Source organism: Bombina bombina, chromosome 4, assembly GCF_027579735.1.
Source record: "Bombina bombina isolate aBomBom1 chromosome 4, aBomBom1.pri, whole genome shotgun sequence".
Lineage (NCBI taxonomy): Eukaryota > Metazoa > Chordata > Amphibia > Anura > Bombinatoridae > Bombina > Bombina bombina.
Genome location: NC_069502.1, coordinates 593627498 through 593650529, shown reverse-complemented (window position 1 = coordinate 593650529; position 23032 = coordinate 593627498). Strand labels below are relative to the sequence as shown.

General features: G+C 38.4%; 1 long non-coding RNA gene across 1 annotated transcript in view; it reads left to right on the top strand.

The window, feature by feature from the left end:
- The first annotated feature begins 21502 nt into the window (after positions 1-21502).
- The window catches only part of LOC128655499 (uncharacterized), a 48737-nt gene continuing 47207 nt past the window's right edge, over positions 21503-23032 (top strand). The window contains exon 1 of the long non-coding RNA XR_008401826.1: positions 21503-21652. This is a non-coding gene — a long non-coding RNA (uncharacterized LOC128655499). The remainder of the gene's footprint in view (positions 21653-23032) is intronic.

Below are 23032 nucleotides of genomic sequence, written 5' to 3'. Positions count from 1 at the left end.
TGTTCGCAATGAACCCAAAAAACTCATTAATATCAAAGCTGAATAGTTTTGGAAGTAGTTTTTAGTTTGTTTTTAGTTATAGCTATTTTAGGGGGATATCTGTGTGTGCAGGTGACTATTACTGTGCATAATTATTAGGCAACTTAACAAAAAACAAATATATACCCATTTCAATTATTTTTACCAGTGAAACCAATATAACATCTCAACATTCACAAATATACATTTCTGACATTCAAAAACAAAACAAAAACAAATCAGTGACCAATATAGCCACCTTTCTTGGCAAGGACACTCAAAAGCCTGCCATCTATGGATTCTACACATGTGCAAAGTCCGTGTGTGTAGTTGAGCAAATGGATATATGTATGTCCAACATATTCAGTATAATCAGATAGCAGAGGTGTGACACTATACTCTATATACACAGCAAGAAAGGAAAACAGAGGGACAGCAGTATCCAAACCAGTACTGACTCGCCACTCCAAGGAAGGCTATTTCGGTATTTCTTCACACGGTCAGTGGGCATTCAACCACCATCCACTTCTCACAACCAGAGGACATATCGCTCACCTCTATGGTGTAACTTAACGCTCCGTGGCAATACACCTCTTCGCGAGGTCTGAGCGTTCTCTCCTCCTCGGCGTCTCCGGCCAGCATGTACCTTCTCAGCACTTCCGGGTGACGTCAGACGCTGTCCCAATCCAACTCGCATCCGTATCGCTTGAAGAGCTGTGTATAGTAATAGTGCTCACGGAACCTCTATTCACCGGACAAGACTCCAATACTGGGAATAAGCTTGTTCCTTTACAGGATAGGAGGGCTCCTCTCCCTCCCAAAATAGTAGAAAAAGACGATCCAAAGAACAAATATATATATAAAAAGTCAATTCTTTATTAGAAAATTAAAACATATGGGCATCAAAAATAGGCATGAAGAAGGAAAGAGCCGGTCTTACGCGTTTCGGCAGGGTTCAGCCGTAATCATAGACCATACATGCTCACAGGTGATACAGGTTTATATATCCTACACAGATTACCCATTGGTTAAAATATCACACACACCTCCTAAACACCATTTTAAAGGGATCATCACACAAAAGATATATACATATAATAGGCGTTTTAGCACCCATGATCAATGCCTTTAAATATAACACTGAAAAATAATATAAAAAATAATAATAAATGAAGAAAAATAGCTAATCCTACATAAATATGTACATATGTATATACATCAAACAAAAAACATAATGTATATATATATATAAATCAAAATGAGGAAGAAAATCCAATAATGAAAATAGTACAGAATAATACAAAATAATCATATTAATGGAGAATGAATATATATATAAATTAAAGTCAATATATTTCAATTTATAATAAACTCATTGTATAAGTAATTACTGTTGCTTAATAAACATAAATAAATACATAAGTAGTTAAATGTACAAATAATTAATTCAAAGTATTTAACAAATATATCTTAAAAATTCAAGTTAAATGTAATACATATATATCAATTCTCCCAGAAATTAATAAGATCATTTTCTGAATTGAAACCATTCGGTTTTAGAGTGCACAGTTTATGTATCCAATAAACCTCCTGGCGTGCCAAGGTAGACCATTTATCACCACCTCTAGGGTTATTCTTAATGATTTCTATGGCATTCCATATGAAACTGCACACATTTCCATGATGAATATCAATAAAATGACTCGCAAGATCAGAGCAGTGGTTTTCATTCCTAATGTATCCCAAATGTTCACGGATGCGAGTACGAATATCACGGGTAGTCATACCCACGTACTGAATTTTATGTTCTGTGCAACCAATGAGATACACTATGAATGAAGAAGAACAATTGATACATCCCCTAGTATCAAACATCTGGTTAGTGACATAGGAACTAAAAGAGCTACCTATCTTAACATGTTCACAGGCTTTACAATTCTTTCCACATCTATATGTTCCATTATGTCTTAGCCAGGAGCTCTGACTAACGGGTTTACGTAACTGGCTAGGTGAGATCAAGTTACCCAATGTAAGACTCTTTCTATATGTAAACCTACATCCTCCTTTGACCACATCTTTAAGAACGTCATCGCCATATAACATAGGTAGATATTTTTTGACTATGTTACAAATTTGATAATATTGATTAGAGTACCTTGTGATAAAGTTAGGTTTGTTATCAAATTGGATCTTTCTGTCACTGGGTTTACCAGCTACCGAGAGCAAACTGCTTCTATCACATTGTGCTGCGTATTCATGGGCCTGTTTGATAACTTTCTTACAATAGCCCCGTTTACGGAGTCTAGTGAATACTTGTTCATTAGAGCAAATTCTTCTATTTCTCAGGAACTGTCCCTTCGCTATGCCCTGAAACACATGCTTTGGGTGGGAGCTGGAAGAATGAAGGATTGAATTTCCAGCTATTGGTTTACGAAACAACTGAGTTTCAATTTTTTCAGAGTTCACATCAATCACCAGCTCCACATCCAAAAAATGTATTTTGTGTTTTTGCCATTCATAGGTAAACTTAATCTCAGGGACACAAGAATTCAAGTAATCAACAAATCCCTTAGCCTCAGAGGAATTGAATTTAGTTAGAAAAATAAGATCATCAATAAATCTTTTGTAGCAAACAACTCCCTCAGATGAGTCGACATTAGGTCCAAAGAGGTATTTATACTCGAACCAGCCCATAAATAAATTGGCATATGAGGGGGCGAATTTCGCCCCCATGGCTGTGCCTCTCAATTGGACATAATATGATCCCTCAAACTGGAAGTAGTTGCGCTCCAAAAGAAAACGGATAGATCTAATGATAAATTCTTTAGTTTCATTTGAATAGTTAGTAAGTAAATTAAGAAAAAAGGCCACAGCTTCCAGGCCCAGGGTGTGGGGTATTGAGGTGTACAAAGCCACCACATCCACCGTAAGCCAACTCATATCTTCCACCACCTGCACATCCTCAACATTATTTAGTAAATGTGTAGTATCACTCAAAAAGCTGGGAAGAGAAGAAACCAAGGGTTGCAGAATACTGTCAATCCACTCTGACAGATGTTCAAAAAGGGAACCGATCCCAGCAACTATTGGTCTTCCCTTAATGTTAACTACACTTTTGTGAGTCTTGGGCAGATGGTGGAAAATAGGAATGATGGGGTCTGAAATGAATAAGAACTCAAATGTGTCCCTGTCAATAATACCAAGGTGGAGACCATCATCTAATAGATCTCTTAACTGTTTTTGAAAACATAAAGTAGGGTTTCTCCTTAGTATTCTGTAAGAGGAAATATCGTTGAGCTGTCATTCAGCTTCAGATATATAAATCTGTCTATCCATTACAACGATATTCCCCCCCTTATCAGAATTTTTCACCACTATAGACAAATTGTTCTGCAATGATACTATGGCCTCTTTTTCTTTTCTAGTCAGATTGGAGTATTGTTCCCTAGACGTATTATCCAGCTTTTTTAGGTCCTCAAGGACTCTCTTATGAAAGCTTTCAAGTACTTTACCTCTAGATTGAACTGGATAAAATTTAGATCTATTTTTGAATCTAGGAGGACATTGAGATAAGGTATCCATAGCTTGCTCACACTCCAAATCCTGGAGAGAAGCTAAATCACACATGTCCCTAAATTGAAAAAGAGAGCCAATATTTGTGGTACCACTAGTGTCAGCATAGGTGCAATAATTTACTCGTTCAATACCATTAAAGTGTCTACGAAGGTTAAGGTTTCATATAAACCTAATTAGATCCAAAATAGTTTGAAAAATGTCAAATTTTTTAGTAGGGCAAAAGCCCAAACCCTTGTTAAGTACTTTTAGTTCAGATTCAGTAAGAATATGTGAAGAAACATTAATAACCAGATTGTCGTTTACTTCCTGGTAAGCTCCCTGAGGGCATATCTGTTCATTCCTCTCTGATTCCCTGTGTTCACTGTCCCTCCCCCACCCTTTGTCTTCAGGGCCGACCGAAAAACCTGGCCCAAAGGGGGTACCCCCTTGACATTATTGGGGGCATTAACCTGTACAGTGTCAGAATTAGTACTCAAGATTTGTTTAGTTTGTGTGTTCTTTTTTGCACTGCTTTTGTTAATATTAGTGCTTACAGCTTTAGGTATAGTACCTGTGGAGCTAGTAGGTTTAGTAATCTCAGTATATGTAGTAGTTATATTGCTACTATCTACTTGTACAGGATCATTGACTTCTTGTTGTCTATTTTCAGTATGGTTGGTGAAATCTAATTCACCTTCTGAGTTTGACCCTTCCTCATAAGAGGTAGAAAAATTAGACAGAGAGTCATCATCTGTACTCACATTTCCATTAAAAGACACTTTTTTCTGGTTCTTATTCTTTTTTCTCCACCTTCTACGTTTGTTACCCCTATTACCTTCACTGTTCTCAGTATCAGATCCCTGATTATCTCTCTGACTAAATGGTAGTGCTCTACATCTGTGAATTCTATGCCACAAAAAGACATTCCCTGTGGAATAATCTTTTTGGTCACGTAAAAATTTCACATGTTTAGCCTGTATGATATTACTTTTGTTGGTTTCAATCACCTCCTGCAACATTTTATCATATTCACCATAACCCGCTTCTAGTTGGTGACCATTTAACTCTTGTTGTAACTGTATAATTTCATTTCTAACAGTGGCTAATTGATCAAATTTAAATTTTACCAACATCACCATAAGCCTAATAGAACACTCAGATAATACACTGTTCCATTCCTTAATAAAGTCCTGGTCATGGACCTCAAATGTAGGGAATTTTTTAACCCTGAGGCCCCTCGGTATCATATTTAAAGAGACATATTTGTTCATAATCCAGGTATCGAGTTTGAGTCTTAATTCTTTTAATCGTAACAGTTCCAGGGAATGAAACAAATCACTTAGTTTAGTGTTGGTACAATCCAATGAAAAGAAATCTTCCAATTCAAGTCCCACTAGATCTTGGTCATCCACAGCAGCCAAAGAAAAATAACAATTGTGTGATAAATCCCCTGATGCCTCCATGTTTGAGAAAGTATAAAACCAATATAAAGTTCACCAGCCACGATTTGCTTTACTTACAACACATGGATGAAGAGATAATATGGAAACAACACATGTGCAAAGTCCGTGTGTGTAGTTGAGCAAATGGATATATGTATGTCCAACGTATTCAGTATAATCAGATAGCAGAGGTGTGACACTATACTCTATATACACAGCAAGAAAGGAAAACAGAGGGACAGCGGTATCCAAACCAGTACTGACTCACCACTCCAAGGAAGGCTATTTCGGTATTTCTTCACACGGTCAGTGGGCATTCAACCACCATCCACTTCTCACAACCAGAGGACATATCGCTCACCTCTATGGTGTAACTTAACGCTCCGTGGCAATACACCTCTTCGCGAGGTCTGAGCGTTCTCTCCTCCTCAGCGTCTCCGGCCAGCATGTACCTTCTCAGCACTTCCGGGTGACGTCAGACGGTGTCCCAATCCAACTCGCATCCGTATCGCTTGAAGAGCTGTGTATAGTAATAGTGCTCACGGAACCTCTATTCACCGGACAAGACTCCAATACTGGGAATAAGCTTGTTCCTTTACAGGATAGGAGGGCTCCTCTCCCTCCCAAAATAGTAGAAAAAGACGATCCAAAGAACAAATATATATATAAAAAGTCAATTCTTTATTAGAAAATTAAAACATATGGGCATCAAAAATAGGCATGAAGAAGGAAAGAGCCGGTCTTACGCGTTTCGGCAGGGTTCAGCCGTAATCATAGACCATACATGCTCACAGGTGATACAGGTTTATATATCCTACACAGATTACCCATTGGTTAAAATATCCCACACACCTCCTAAACACCATTTTAAAGGGATCATCACACAAAAGATATATACATATAATAGGCGTTTTAGCACCCATGATCAATGCCTTTAAATATAACACTGAAAAATAATATAAAAAATAATAATAATAAATGAAGAAAAATAGCTAATCCTACATAAATATGTACATATGTATATACATCAAACAAAAAACATAATGTGTGTATATATATATAAATCAAAATGAGGAAGAAAATCCAATAATGAAAATAGTACAGAATAATACAAAATAATCATATTAATGGAGAATGAATATATATATATATATAAATTAAAGTCAATATATTTCAATTTACAATAAACTCATTGTATAAGTAATTACTGTTGCTTAATAAACATAAATAAATACATAAGTAGTTAAATGTACAAATAATTCATTCAAAGTATTAAACAAATATATCTTAAAAATTCAAGTTAAATGTAATACATATATATCAATTCTCCCAGAAATTAATAAGATCATTTTCTGAATTGAAACCATTCGGTTTAGAGTGCACAGTTTATGTATCCAATAAACCTCCTGGCGTGCCAAGGTGGACCATTTATCACCACCTCTAGGGTTATTCTTAATGATTTCTATGGCATTCCATATGAAACTGCACACATTTCCATGATGAATATCAATAAAATGAGTCGCAAGATCAAAGCAGTGGTTTTCATTCCTAATGTATCCCAAATGTTCACAGATGCGAGTACGAATATCACGGGTAGTCATACCCACGTACTGAATTTTATGTTCCGTGCAACCAATGAGATACACTATGAATGAAGAAGAACAATTGATACATCCCCTAGTATCAAACATCTGGTTAGTGACATAGGAACTAAAAGAGCTACCTATCTTAACATGTTCACAGGCTTTACAATTCTTTCCACATCTATATGTTCCATTATGTCTTAGCCAGGAGCTCTGACTAACGGGTTTACGTAACTGGCTAGGTGAGATCAAGTTACCCAATGTAAGACTCTTTCTATATGTAAACCTACATCCTCCTTTGACCACATCTTTAAGAACGTCATCGCCATATAACATAGGTAGATATTTTTTGACTATGTTACAAATTTGATAATATTGATTAGAGCAGTGGTTCTCAACCTAAGTGACCACAACCCCAGTAAATTTTAGCCGGACCTGTCCAGGGCCCGGTAAGCATCGGGGGTGGGTTGGAGTAGGTTTGGAAGAAATTATATATATATATATATATATATATATATATATATATATATATATATATATATATATATATATATATATATATATATTTATATATATTTACACACATATATATATATATATATATATATATATATATATGTGTGACAGGGGGTTAATTATAACATACAAAATGTATATATATATATATATATATATAAAAATTGGTGTACAGTGGGATAATTAATTGGTGTCAGTGGGATGGATATATATATATATATATATATATATATATATATACTGCTCAAAAAAATAAAGGGAACACTTAAACAACACAATGTAACTCCAAGTCAATCACACTTCTGTGAAATCAAACTGTCCACTTAGGAAGCAACACTGAGTGACAATCAATGTCACATGCTGTTGTGCAAATGGGATAGACAACAGGTGGAAATTATAGGCAATTAGCAAGACACCCCCAATAAAGGAGTAGTTCTGCAGGTGGTGACCACAGACCACTTCTCAGTTCCTATGCTTTCTGGCTGATGTTTTGGTCACTTATGAATGCTGGCTGTGCTTTCACTCTAGTGGTAGCATGAGACTGAGTCTACAACCCACACAAGTGGCTCAGGTAGTGCAGCTCATCCAGGATGGCACATCAATGCGAGCTGTGGCAAGAAGGATTGCTGTGTCTGTCAGCGTAGTGTCCAGAGCATGGAGGCGCTACCAGGAGACAGGCCAGTACATCAGGAGACGTGGAGGAGGCCATAGGAGGGCAACAACCCAGCAGCAGGACCGCTACCTCTGCCTTTGTGCAAGGAGGAACAGAAGGAGCACTTCCAGAGGCCTGCAAAATTACCTCAAGCAGGCCACAAATGTGCATGTGTCTGCTCAAACAGTCAGAAACAGACTCCATGAGGGGGTATGAGGGCCCGACGTCCACAGGTGGGGGTTGTGCTTACAGCCCAACACCATGCAAGACGTTTGGCATTTGCCAGAGAACACCAAGATTGGCAAATTCGCCACTGGCGCCCTGTGCTCTTCACAGATGAAAGCAGGTGCACACTGAGCACATTTGACAGACGTGACAGTCTGGAGATGCCGTGGAAAACGTTCTGCTGCCTGCAACATCCTCCAGCATGGCCGGTTTGGCAGTAGGTCAGTAATGGTGTGGGGTGGCATTTCTTTGAGGGGCCGAACAGCCCTCCATGTGCTCTCCAGAGGTAGCCTGACTGCCATTAGGTATCGAGATGAGATCCTCAGACCCCTTGTGAGACCATATGCTGGTGCAGTTGGCCCTGGGTTCCTCCTAATGCAAGACAATGCTAGACCTCATGTGGCTGGAGTGTGTCAGCAGTTCCTGCAAGACGAAGGCATTGATGCTATGGACTGGCCCACCCGTTCCCCAGACCTGAATACAATTGAGCACATCTGGGACATCATGTCTCGCTCCATCCACCAACTTCACGTTGCACCACAGACTGTCCAGGAGTTGGTGGATGCTTTAGTCCAGGTCTGGGAGGAGATCCCTCAGGAGACCATCCGCCACCTCATCAGGAGCATGCACAGGCGTTGTAGGGAGGTCATACAGGCACATGGAGGCCACACACACTACTGAGCCTCATTTTGACTTGTTTTAAGGACATTACATCAAAGTTGGATCCGCCTGTAGTGTGTTTTTCCACTTTAATTTTGAGTGTGACTCCAAATCCAGACCTCCATGGGTTAAAAAATTTGATTTCCATTTTTTTATTTTTGTGTGATTTTGTTGTCAGCACATTCAACTATGTAAAGAACAAAGTATTTAATTAGAATATTTAATTAATTCAGATCTAGGATGTGTTATTTTAGTGTTCCCTTTATTTTTTTGAGCAGTGTATATATATATATATATATATATATGTGACAGGGGGTTAATTATAACAAACAAAATGCATTGGTGTCGGTGGGTTCATAATAATAAAATATAGTCATTGGTGTCAGTGGCCTCCCTATTTGCCTCCCTATTAATCTAATTATGCATTGGTGTCAGTGGTCTCCCTAACTATGGAATTATGCATTGGTGTCAGTGGGTTACTAACCTGTCAGCTGCCCGTCGCTGAATGCCCGTCCTTCACGCACGCTCCCCGCCTGCCGCCGCTACACAGCGGAACAGCGCACAAGCGGACATGCGCAGTGGTGCCGCAGTGGGCCTGTCAGAGTTAGAGTGAGTGGCGGTTGGGTCGCGGCCCACCAGCAGGGCCGTCGCGGCCCGGCAGTGGGCCGCGGCCCGGCTGTTGAGAATCACGGGATTAGAGTACCTTGTGATAAAGTTAGGTTTGTTATCAAATTGGATCTTTCTGTCACTGTTTTGATCTGTTCACCATCAACATTGCGTGCAGCAGCAACCACAGCCTCCCAGACACTGTTCAGAGAGGTGTACTGTTTCCCTCCGTGTAAATCTCACATTTGATGATGGACCACAGGTTCTCAATGGGGTTCAGATCAGGTGAACAAGGAGGCCATGTCATTAGATTTTCTTCTTTTATACCCTTTCTTGCCAGCCACGCTGTGGAGTACTTGGACGCGTGTGATGGAGCATTGTCCTGCATGAAAATCATGTTTTTCTTTTAGGATGCAGACTTCTTCCTGTACCACTGCTCGAAGAAGGTGTCTTCCAGAAACTGGCAGTAGGACTGGGAGTTGAGCTTGACTCCATCCTCAACCCGAAAAGGCCCCACAAGCTCATCTTTGATGATACCAGCCCAAACCAGTACTCCACCTCCACCTTGCTGGCGTCTGAGTCGGACTGGAGCTCTCTGCCCTTTACCAATCCAGCCACGGGCCCATCCATCTGGCCCATCAAGACTCACTCTCATTTCATCAGTCCATAAAACCTTAGAAAAATCAGTCTTGAGATAGTTCTTGGCCCAGTCTTGACGTTTCAGCTTGTGTGTCTTGTTCAGTGGTGGTCGTCTTTTAGCGTTTCTTACCTTGGCCATGTCTCTGAGTATTGCACACCTTGTGCTTTTGGGCACTCCAGTGATGTTGCAGCTCTGAAATATGGCCAAACTGGTGGCAAGTGGCATCTTGGCAGCTGCACGCTTGACTTTTCTCAGTTCATGGGCAGTTATTTTGCGCCTTGGTTTTTCCACACGCTTCTTGCGACCCTGTTGACTATTTTGAATGAAACGCTTGATTGTTCGATCACGCTTCAGAAGCTTTGCAATTTTAAGAGTGCTGCATCCCTCTGCAAGATATCTCACTATTTTTGACTTTTCTGAGCCTGTCAAGTCCTTCTTTTGACCCATTTTGCCAAAGGAAATGAAGTTGCCTAATAATTATGCACACCTGATATAGGGTGTTGATGTCATTAGACCACACCCCTTCTCATTACAGAGATGCACATCACCTAATATGCTTAATTGGTAGTAGGCTTTCGAGCCTATACAGCTTGGAGTAAGACAACATGCATAAAGAGGATGATGTGGTCAAAATACTCATTTGCCTAATAATTCTGCACTCCCTATATATATATATATATATATATATATATATATATTTTTTTTTTTTTTCTATAATTTTATAGGAATTAGGGTGGATTTGATTTAAATCAAATTGATTTAAATCACTAGTCAGTAAGATCAATTTAAATCATGGGGCGATATATCATATACGACTTAATTTCAGCGCAAGTGCTGAAACCCACATCGCCCATAAGTTTACCTTGCACATCGGGTGAATCACATCAACCGCGCCACCAGATGCTATACTGGCGTAAGCAGGACAAACTGGCAGTATTTTGCACATGTAAGTTGTTACTAAAGAGTAGTTTTATGCAAATGAGGATATCACACAAAATCAAAAACAAAAGAAAATAATAAACCGACACGTAAGTACGCCATTCAAAATCCCTTTATAAACACATGCGCAACCGCCTTTTTTGCATGTGTTTAGATTGTCCTTTGAGCTACAACACACGGCCCGGGGGGGGGGGGGGGGGATTCAGTGAGTGAAGAGAGAGAGGCGCATTCAAAAGAGTTAGGTCACATTGGATTGAGGAGTACTTGTACACTTACACATATTTTCACATATTGCACACATTGCATACATACATATACACATACAACACACTTTTATTTTCAAACACCTAACACATTTTATTTTTTTTAAAATACAGTGAGATAGGCTGAGAGCTTGGTTGCGATAGTGTGTGACTGAACCTGCGTGGGAATGACTGGGAGTGTGTGTGGTGTGAAAAGTGTTAGAATGGCACGGAGTGGTAGGGAGGAGGGGAGAGGGAAGATGAATGTCAGGGAGAGTAGGATAGGAGAGGACAGTAGAAGCAGCGGGCACCTCGACAGGGAGTAAGTGGAGTGGGGAGAGGGAGAGCCAGAAGGGAAGATGGGAGGAGAAATGCCAGAGAGCCCCAGAGGCCAGGAACACCTTTGGAGGAAAAGAGGGTGCACATAGGGACTAAAGGGGGGGATAGGCAGGAACATACACTGCCAGGGACATATGAGGGAGGAAGCCATGAGGCCATAGGATGAGGAGACTCTGATATGTCCACACTTCTCCTTTGATGAAAATGATGCCCTAGTCCAGGCCATCATGGACAACTATGGTGACCTATTCAGCCAGGAAAAGGGCAAAAACAGTGCCAGGAGATTGCATGGCTAGAGGTGGAAGACGCAATAAACAGCGTGGCCCAGCAGAGGAGGACTGAAGATGGCCTTACAAAGAGGTGGAACGACTGCAAGAGGCGGGTCAAGGAGAAGATGGGCTAGGAAGCAGTCCACTAGAGGGGAACAGGCGGTGGTCCACCAACAGATGTCACATATAACACCTGTCAGAAGATGATCTGCAGGTCCCTGAGCACCACTGCAGTCAGTGGCCTTCCAGGGGCTCATGACTCGGGTTGCAACCAGTGAACATCCTGCTGGTGAGTTACATCACTACTCATTATTGCTACATAACACAATGCCATTCATGATGTTGTCTGGAATATTGCAATACTAACATGTCTCAGAGTAACACAGGCCCCACACCACATGTAGAGTAAGCCTTAAATGGACACTATCAGCATTAAAATAATTTAGATTAATGAATAATTTTGGGTGCCTAGATCAAGCTAACGTACATCTGGTGACTATAGGGTCCATTAGAGCAGTGGTTCTCAACCTAAGTGACCACAAGGCCCAGTAAATTTTAGCCGGACCTGTCCAGGCCTGGTAAGCATCGGGGGTGGATTGGAGTAGGTTTGGAAGAAATTATATATATATATATATATATATATATTTACACACATATAGGTGGAGTAGGTTTGGAAGAAATTATATATATATATATATATATATATATATATATATATATATATATATATTTACACACATATATATATACATATATATATATATATATATATATATGTGTGTGACAGGGGGTTAATTATAACATACAAAATGTATATATATATATATAAATTGGTGTACAGTGGGATAATTAATTGGTGTCAGTGGGATGGGGATATATATATATATATATACATATATATATATATATATATATATATATATATATATAAACATACATATATATACATACATACATATATAAACATACATATATAAACATACATATATATATATATATATATATATATATATATATATATATATATATATATATATATATATATATACACATATATATATATATATATATATATATATATATATATATATATATATATATATATATATATATATATATATATATATATATATATATATATATATATATATATATATATATATATATATATATATATATATATATATATGTGTGTGACAGGGGGTTAATTATAACAAACAAAATGCATTGGTGTCGGTGGGTTCATAATAATAAAATATAGTCATTGGTGTCAGTGGCCTCCCTATTTGCCTCCCTATTAATCTAATTATGCATTGGTGTCAGTGGCCTCCCTAACTATGGAATTATGCATTGGTGTCAGTGGGTTACTAACCTGTCAGCTGCCCGTCGCTGAATGCCCGTCCTTCACGCACGCTCCTCGCCTGCCGCTGCTACACAGCGGAACAGCGCACAAGCGGACATGCGCAGTGGTGCTGCAGTGGGCCTGTCAGAGTTAGTGAGTGGCGGTCGGGTCGCGGCCCACCAGCAGGGCCGTCACGGCCCGGCAGTGGGCCGCGGCCCGGCTGTTGAGAATCACGGCATTAGAGTACCCATTAGTTCATCATTGACATGTTCACATAACAATTATAAGAAAAACATCCCTGTATATTGATCATATTCAAATCACTCATACACCACCTCACAATGTGCACATGCATGTAATAGAGGTTGACATGTGATTCAATATAGGCCCAACCAAGTATCAATGCAAATAGGATACCCACATGTACATATATCTGACTGTACTAACCTCTCTCATCCTTTAACTCCTCCACAGAACAAACTATTGAACCACCTGTGACATGGATACAAACAGCACCCCCTGTGCACCCGTCAGGGCCTTCAACCATGCCACCACCACCAGTCTTCAGGCAACCCCAGGAACAGTGGGTTCCCAGGCAGGAGCATGGTTGGATGGCTTCAATGCAGGACACAGGAGTGATGCCACCAACATTGCCATATGACCCGTGGCAACATTCATGGCCAGAGGAATATACTGCCTTTAGTTTTCAGGGCGAGCCAACAGGGGCACAGAGGGTCCAGGTATATTTCCCCCCTAATACAATCACAGTCTTAACTCAGTCACAGCAATTACCCAAGGACACTGTCACAGGATGTGGCTATTGAAGAGGCTGAGTGGTCGCACACTTGTCCACAGTGGGAATTTGAATCATCTGGGTGAGCTCCACCATCTGCTTCCCTAGGACAAGCTCCACCATCTGCTTTCCTAGGAAGAGCTCCACCATCTTCTGCAGAAGCTACAGCAGCAGCTTCATCAGATGAAGCTACAGCAGCAGTTTCATTAGAAACGACTACAGCAGAAGCAACAGCAGCTCTTCTACCTCCAGCAGCAGCACGTCCACTAGCATCACCTGTTCTCCAACATCGTGGCCCTCTAACAACTGCCAGCTCAGTTGCTCAACAGTCTGTGGATGCATTGTATTCTCCCCAGGATGAAGGATACATTAGACTCCAGAGGAGGCTCATCAGAAGCACAGAGAGGTTCCACAGAGGCACAGAGAGGTTCCACAGATGGAGCCTAGAGCTGCAGAGAGATATGGCAGCATCGTTAAGTGCAACTGTGCAAAATCAGTCACAGATGATGAGCGTTCAGTTTAATATGCAGATGCAGATGGACAATAGACAGAGAGAACAAAATCAGCTTTTGGGTGTGTTGGTGGAACACTTTACGCACCAGCAAGGCACAGCCTCAAGCATATCATCTGCCACCAGCAGAAACACCAGCATCTGTAGCAACAAGGAGGACAACGTTATCCACCACAGATACCTCAGCTCCCTCAATCAAACAGCCACAAGTCTTGATAAAGGCCCAGTTCTTAGGGCCGAAACGCGTTGACATATATGGTAAGCTTCTTTTCAATTACTGACTAAGTTTGAATAGCAGTTTTGCACTATGTTATATTTGTTTTATTACAGGTATATCTTTGAATGAATTGATCCCTGAGACATAGGATCTTTTTCTGTATTTTTTCATCGTTTACACACAGGAATAACTTTTTAGGAGCATCTCTTCACATCTTGTATTCACATAAGGGTCACTTTATAAGTGTGTTATTCACTTTAATACATCCTAAATATTCATTTGGATTATTTTTTTACATTTTTTTCTTTTTCTTTTTTCATTTTTGTGTACACACATTTTTGATTATTCACGCCCACTTCATCACATCATCTTTTCAGGATTTTTTGGATATTCACAATAAGTTTTGAAATTTGATTTGAAAACCACTACGTTTTTCTTTTTTACACACTTCATCATTTCACCGTTTATCGAGGGATATATAAGGATAACTGTTTTAAAATAGAATCTTCATATTGGACATTCACTCTCTGGAAAGAATTTAAAGTTTGGGACCTACATATTTATGGACACCTACTCAGTAAACTGATGTTTTTATATTTATTTTTTATCCAACCATCAACAGCTGTTTTATTGTAATTTATTTTGTGATTAAGATTGTATATTGTTGTGGTTTTTAACCACAATTGTATTGTTTTTTATATAGATATATGCATATTTTATTGTTAATTTTAAGTGGATCCACTTTTGTATCTTGTTTGTATATTTTAGCTATAAGTAGCTTATAAAATATTTTATATACCCCTATAGAATTTCAATATATTTTTTATTTAAATAATCTTGTCACTACTAGTGTCTTAGCCTTTTAGGAGGCGCTCTGTGTATTTATTTTTAGCACTAATATTCAATAGGAGTATGTTATTCCATGTAACACACACAAAATTAATTCAGGCAGGCTTATATGTAATACATGGTTATACATTTAGATACATAATTATTGAACATGGGGATGTGACATTTGTTTTTACATTCATGAGCAAAAGAAATTATCAGTGACACCTAAACATGAATAACACAATGAGACATATGCATGAATTAGGAGGGTTAAGGGAAGGGGTGGGATGTTGTAGATTTATCTACATAAAATGTGAATCCTCAGTATGGAATCATGCATAACATGAAATATACAGATACAATGTTAAGTGAGCTACAGGCATACATCATAATTAATGTGAGCAATATGACTTAGTGGCCTTAGGAACATGTCACTTACATGTGAAGTTTTCTTGGATAACGTAATCATGTAATTGTTCCCCCTCAGTGTCCCCCTGTCCATACCATCAGGTATAGACACCATATCAAGTTGTTGATGTTCAATGTTCCCCAATAGACGTGCGCCCTTTGTAACCTGGATGCCCTTGCTCTCCCCCTCTATTGATACCGACGTCTGAGTGGCCCTGCAGGCCTTAGGTTGTGCAGGACCAGCATGCTGTGACCAACGGGTCCAGCAGCAAAAGCAGCAGCTGGAGCAACAGGGTAAGCATCTGGGGCTGGTGGTTCATCTGGCATCCCTTGTGCCTCATGACTTTGCCTCTCCAAACCCTTCCTCTCACGTCTCAGGAAATGGTGATTAATCTGGGTGTGCTTTGTGTGTTAGGTGTTTTAAGGCTTCCGGGTGAAAGTTTGTGTTGTTTGTGATTGGTTTGAAACAATTGCAGAGGGGGAATAGTGTTTTGAATAATTAAGTGGCCAGGCAAGGTTTAAAGGGACAGTATACACCAATTTTCATATAACTGCATGTAATAGACACTACTATAAAGAATAATATGCACAGATGCGGATCTAAAAATCCATTATAAAACCTTTAAAAACTTACTTAGAAGTTCCCAGTTTAGCACTTTTGATTAGGTTGACTGGGACACCCCTTTCTCTGCATATGAAAAGATCATTTACACAAACAGGAGCAAGCTCTAGTAGGTATACATCAGTATACTCCTAAAACTTTGGTTAGGAGTCTGGAAATCAGCACAATGTTATTTAAAAATAAGCAAAACTATACATTATTATACAAATACTCCTAGATAGGCTATATAAATGTATCATCTACAAAACATTTATGCAAAGAAAAATCTAGTGTATATTGTCCTTTTAACTGTTTGAGATGTGCGGCTTAAATTTTATGCGATTGCTCATGCGTTATGCGTTTGTTAAAGTGGATTGTTAAGCTTTTTACGGCTTACAGATAGAGAGGGCGACACTCTTTAGGGATAGTGTCTCTTAGAGAGGTGCTTGGTATTAGTTCTTATGCGTTTGTTAAGCCTTCAGGGGAGTTACGGTGCTTTTTTACTCAGGCAGGTGCAGCAAGCCTTGCGCTATGTGTGGCGAGGTGAAAATGGAGTAGAATTTCTCAATTCTGTGTGTGTAACTCCTTGCACTGAATATATACCGACTGTCGACGCCATGTTAGTTTATGGGAGAAAAAAGTGTGGGTGACTAGTAAAATATATGCGCATAACTTGTTTGCTGCGCCGTAAATGTGATCGCTAAATCCGACTAAAAATTGTCGACACCGGCTTTTGCGTCCGGTTCAGCACATGTGATCAGGCCCTCCATTTTCATTTTTGAATAATAACTTTTCAGAGTATTTTTCCGGTTATATCATAGCAACGCTAATTTGGTTATATATCAGATGTGCATAGACCGATCATCTAACTGAATTTATGTTGAAATTACTTTACTATCGGCGAGATTACGAGTTTTTGTCGGTAAGGCTTGCGTTGCTAACAAGCTTTTTTTTTTCACCGCTCCCTTAAGACAACGCTGGTATTACAGGTTTTTACAAACCCGGCGTTAGCCGCAAAAAGGTGAGCGTAGAGCAAAATTTAGCTCCACATCTCACCTCAATACCAGCGCTGCTTACGGTAGCGGTAAGCTGGTTAAACGTGCTCGTGTACGATTTCCCCATAGGAATCAATGGGGATGATTCGGCTGATAAAAACCTAACACCTGCAAAAAAGCAGCGTTCAGCTTCTAACGCAGCTCCATTGTTTCCTATGGGGAAATAAAATTTATGTCTACACCTAACACCCTAACATGAACCCCGAGTCTAAACACCCCTAATATTACACTTATTAACCCCTAATCTGCCCCCCCTACATTATATTATTAACCCCTACTCTGCCGCTCCGGACACAGCCGCCACCTACATTATACTTATGAACCCCTGATCTGCTGCCCCCAAAATCGCTGACACCTACATTATATTTATTAACCCCTAATCTGCCCCCCCCACGTCGCCGCAACCTAGCTACTTATTAACCCCTAATCTGCTGCCCCCATTGTTGCCGCTACCAGGGCTGCCATCAGGGGGTGACAGGGGTGACTCTTGTCAGGGGCCCAATGAGCCAGGGGGGCCGCATGAGGCAAGAACTAAAAAAAAAAAAAAAAATTTTTTTTTTTTTAAATTTGGGCAGCCACCAGTGCAGTGGGTACTACAGCAGAGTGCTAATTGTGCATGGGAAATGTTATTACAAGAAGTAAAGTATTAGCATGTAATATATTACATTACATTCCAATTTACTGCCCCTTCATGCAAGGACTTTCCAGATGCAAAGAGGCATTTTATCTAAGATTTTTACATCTGCATAAGATTTTATACTCTCAGACTAAGATTGCTCAGTGTTTGAAATGAGACAGTTTAACTTAAAACTGTTCAGTTTACACTTCAGCTAGCTTAATTTTGAAATAAATACCAACAAGCCTAAATTCTGCATTTATCCAGATCTAATGGTATGAGTACCACAGCTTATGGTCCCACCAAGACCATATAGAGTACAGCATTTTAAAAATCCATAAGTACAGCTGACAGCTGGGAAAATGTGTACACTATATTTGAAGTGGGGGCTCTTGGTTGGGGAAAATGGGGAAAAAACAAACAAACATCATATATCAACCTTTTAAAGGTACTTTTCTTCATCTAGCCATCTACCCAGCTCATTAATGTACAATTTTGAATTCACAGAATTATTTTTGTTTGCACATTTACAAATATGATTCTTTAAAAAGTGATCTCTTAATTTCTAAAAATTTTTTTATCATGCATGTCACACACTGTTGATTTAGGGGATGCAAGGTGCATAAATGTTTCCTCCTGTGAGTGTTTCTGTGGGTGTCTGTGTTTGTCTTTGTACTTTGGTTTGTGTCTCTGAGTGTGTATGTATTTTTTTATCTGTGGATCTCTCTGTGAAGGTGGGTGTGTTTGTCTTTGTGTATTTTCTGTGGATGTCTCTGTGAGGGTGTGTGTGTATATGTATGTATGTCTGTGTTTTCTGTGGATGTCTCTGTTTGGGTGTGTGTTTTATGAGGGGTGTCTCTGTGAGGGTGTGTGTATGTCTTTGTGTGTTTTCTGTGGATGTCTCAGTGAGAGTGTGTCTATGTATGTCTTTCTGTGTTTTTTATGTGGTTGTCTCTCTGTGTATGTATGTCTTTGTGTGTTTTCTGTGGGTGTCTCTGTGTGTGTGCAAGTTTGAGTTTGTGTGTGTGTCCATTGTCTGTTCCTTTTTAGGACATTTTGACCTTACTACTAATTATTCACATCTTTCTACAGACTTTGAGACTAACAAGACCTTTCCGGAAGTAACCAATCCACCATTTAACCTTTAAATTATTGTTTAGGCAGTTCAGGGCCCTTCCTTTCAGCCACTGCATGCTGTTGTCATAATTTAGTTGTCATCTTCCTTTACAAAAAGTTAATCAGAACTCCATATTTTGTTTTCTAATTCTCCTTTTTTTTTTTACAAAACTGTAGTTTACCTCATTACTTGTCAGGTCAATGTAAACGAGTGCTAAGTGTCTGTTGGGGTGTCTGTGTCTGAGTGTGTTTCTTTGCGTGTCTGCTAGAGTGTCTATATGTGAATCCTTATGTGTGAGTGTGTGTGTGTTTCAGTGTATGAGTGTGTCTGTGTGTTTGTATGTTACTACCTTTACAACATTTCCAAGTTTAAATAGACACTTAAGAATAAAGTGCATATACGTTTTAGTCACTTGGTCAAAAATTGCACATGTCAAAGGGGGGGCCCTGATCAATGGTTGAGTCAGGGGCCCCAAAATTTCTAGTGGCGGCCCTGGCCGCTACTATATTAAATTTATTAACCCCTAAACCTAAGTCTAAACCTAAGTCTAACACCCCCCTAACTTAAATATAATTTAAATAAATCTAAATAAAATAACTACAATTAAATAAATTATTCCTATTTAAAACTAAATACTTACCTGTAAAATAAACCCTAAGATAGCTACAATATAACTAATAGTTACATTTGTATCTATTTTAGGGTTTAGATTTATTTTACTGGCAACTTTGTATTCATTTTAACTAGGTACAATAAATATTAAATATTTATTAACTACTTAATAACTTCCTAGCTAAGATAAATACAAATTTACCTGTAAAATAAATCCTAACCTAAGTTACAATTACACCTAACACTACACTATCATTAAATTAATTACATAAACTAACTACAATTAACTACAATTAAATTTAATAAACTAAAGTATGAAAAATAACAAACACTAAATTACAGAAAATAAAAAATAATTACAATTTTTTTTAAACTAATTACACCAACTCTAATCCCCCTAATAAAATAAAAAAGCCCCCCCAAATAATAACATTCCCTACCCTATACTAAATTACAAATAGCACTTAAAAGGCCCCAAAGTAATCAGCGCTTTTACCTGTAAAAAAAAAAAAATACAATACCCCCCCAACATTAAAACCCACCACCCACACTCCCAACCCTATTCTAAAACCCACCCAATCCCCCCTTAATAAAACCTAACACTACTCCCTTGAAGATCACCCTACCTTGAGCCGTCTTCACCCAGCCGGGCACAAGTGGACCTGCAGAGGGGCAGAAGTCTTTATCCGATCCGGGCAGAAGAGGTCCTCCAAGCAGCAGAAGTCTTCATCCATCCGGCATCTTCATCCATCCGGAGCGGAGCAGGTCAATCTTTAATCCAGCCGACGCGGAGCATCCTCTTCAAACGAAGTCCAAGCGAAGAATGAAGGTTCCTTTAAATGACGTCATCCAAGATGGCGTCCCTTGAATTCCGATTGGCTGATAGGATTCTATCAGGAAGAGGAGGAGACAATGATAAATGTCTCCTACAAAAAGAGACAAAATGGATGTATACACTTAAGATGCTATACCCTAGAGGCCTCAATGAAAAACTAGAATTTGCAAGCTACCTGTAAGATATAAGAACTTACTATGTATTTTCCTATATTATTTCATTTGAATATACACAAAATGAACATTAAAAAATTACATTAAGGTTAGATCTGTTGCTTTAAAATATCTAAGTATGCTCATATAGCATTAGACTAAATGTAATAGGAATTAGATATAAGAACTTACTATGCACTTCCAATATTATTTCCTTTGAATATATATAAAATTACCATTAAAGACTACATTAAGGTTGGATCCTTTGTTTTAAAATATCTAAATATGCTCATATAGCATTATACAAAATGTAATTTTGAAGTAGTGAATTTTTCCATATTGGATATTTTAAAGGTGGATGTACCTATTTAGCATCGGATATGATGCACCTAAATAAATATAGAGCTATTTGAATGTTTATTAAAAGGACATATAATAGCAAAATGAATCTCTATGTATGGTATTGCATACAGGAATATAAGATTATACAAGATTATTCTATCCTTAAAATGTCTATTAAGAGGGAATGGTGATATGTTCAAAAAGAAGTGTTTACTAAATAAAGAGATTTTGATTCTTAGTGTGAATGCGTAAGTTTTGAATGAAAGAAAGCTTTTAACCTGTGATTGTTTGATAGTGAGAGTAGCTACTCCCCCTTTTTTTGTAGAGGTAACAATGTAAGAAAGAAGAGGAGGAGTTTTACTCTTTAAAAGACTAGCACACAGGTTGATGGACAGCCCTGATGAAGCCCTTTTTTGCAAAGGATTCCACAAGGAGTATTTCACAGAGTTGAAGAAATAAGTTTGCTGCTGTGAAGTGGAGCTACATGAATAACAGGTCTGGCGAGACTACGCTGGAAGCATTTGGAAGATAGAGGTAAAGGAAGGGGCTGGAGGTTTCAGGTAATATCATACCATGTTATGAGAAACATTGCGGTAAATTCCTGTGAAGCCCAGTTGCGGAAGGTAACGGTCCCCATATTCACAATATATACACCATAAAGCGTAAGAAGCATTGCAATAAGGAACTGGACATACATATGCACTGCTTATCTCCTGCTCAGTAACCTGCTTTTCATACTAACGCTTATTATAAGGTTTAAAAAAGCATTGCAATAAGGAGCTGGACCTTTATATGCTTATTTTCTGCTTATTATCCTGCTTGCCTGCTCACCATACTAACGCTTTTCCTGACACAAATGCTTGGAGACCTATTCTGACTTAAACAACATAAAGTTACTATTTGACACTACTATATTATTACTTTTTGGAAATGGACTGTTTGCAGTTTTTTATTATCTTTGCAAAAAATTTTCTTAAAGTAACAGCGCTGTTATTTCCTAGTCATTGTGGCCACATAAGATTTTTGTGATTAGGTATAGATTTCAATGCTGATGTATAGTGTGTTTCAGTATGTATGTTGAATGAATGCAATGTGTGAGTACTTGATACTTTGTATATATATATGTATATTTGTTCAGCTTTACCAATATTTGCTTGATTTGTTTCAGTTCTGGAATTGGAACTGTGTAACAATAAATATGTGCTTTATATAAATATAAAGAGTGCTGTATTCCCTGTCTTTTTAAAGGCCTAATATTAGATTGAGGCTTTTTTTCTTCTCTTATAGTGTTGTATAAATTGATTAATTAAGGGTGTGCACCATAACAGGCTATTTTACCTGTGAAAATGTAAGCACTGTGTATGAGGAATAAGTGTTATTATTTTTTACCAAGTTCTTAAAAGAGATTTGTCTTGTGATCGAGATTACCAGTGAAATTTTATAAAGGGCTGAAATTAGTGTTTAAGGACAGTATCGCTAACTATATTGTACTTCTTTAGGGAGGTGATGCTTCTTTGACGCTGGAGGAATTTTAAAAACAGTATCTCCAGCTTTGAACTTGTAATGCTGTACCGAATGGCAATACAATTTACATTTGTTAACCAAAACTCAAACTTTTTTGTCACAATACAATAGGGAAACTAGAAGATGAATAATAAACCTAAATGAGCAGAAGGATTGTGGTTATATTGTACATGTGCATATAGTTTATTAAAATAATGTATTATACTATGAAATACTATTATATGTATGTAAAGTGTTTTTGTTATTTAAATAAACATGTTTTTAACTTTTGGCTTTTTTTCTTTTTAGGAAGATTTTATGTTACAAAATATTAATATCCTATGGAAGAGAGTAGCCACAGCTTTCTTGTTTTCCAAAAGTGCTTTCTTCAGCTTTGCACTATGTAAATGT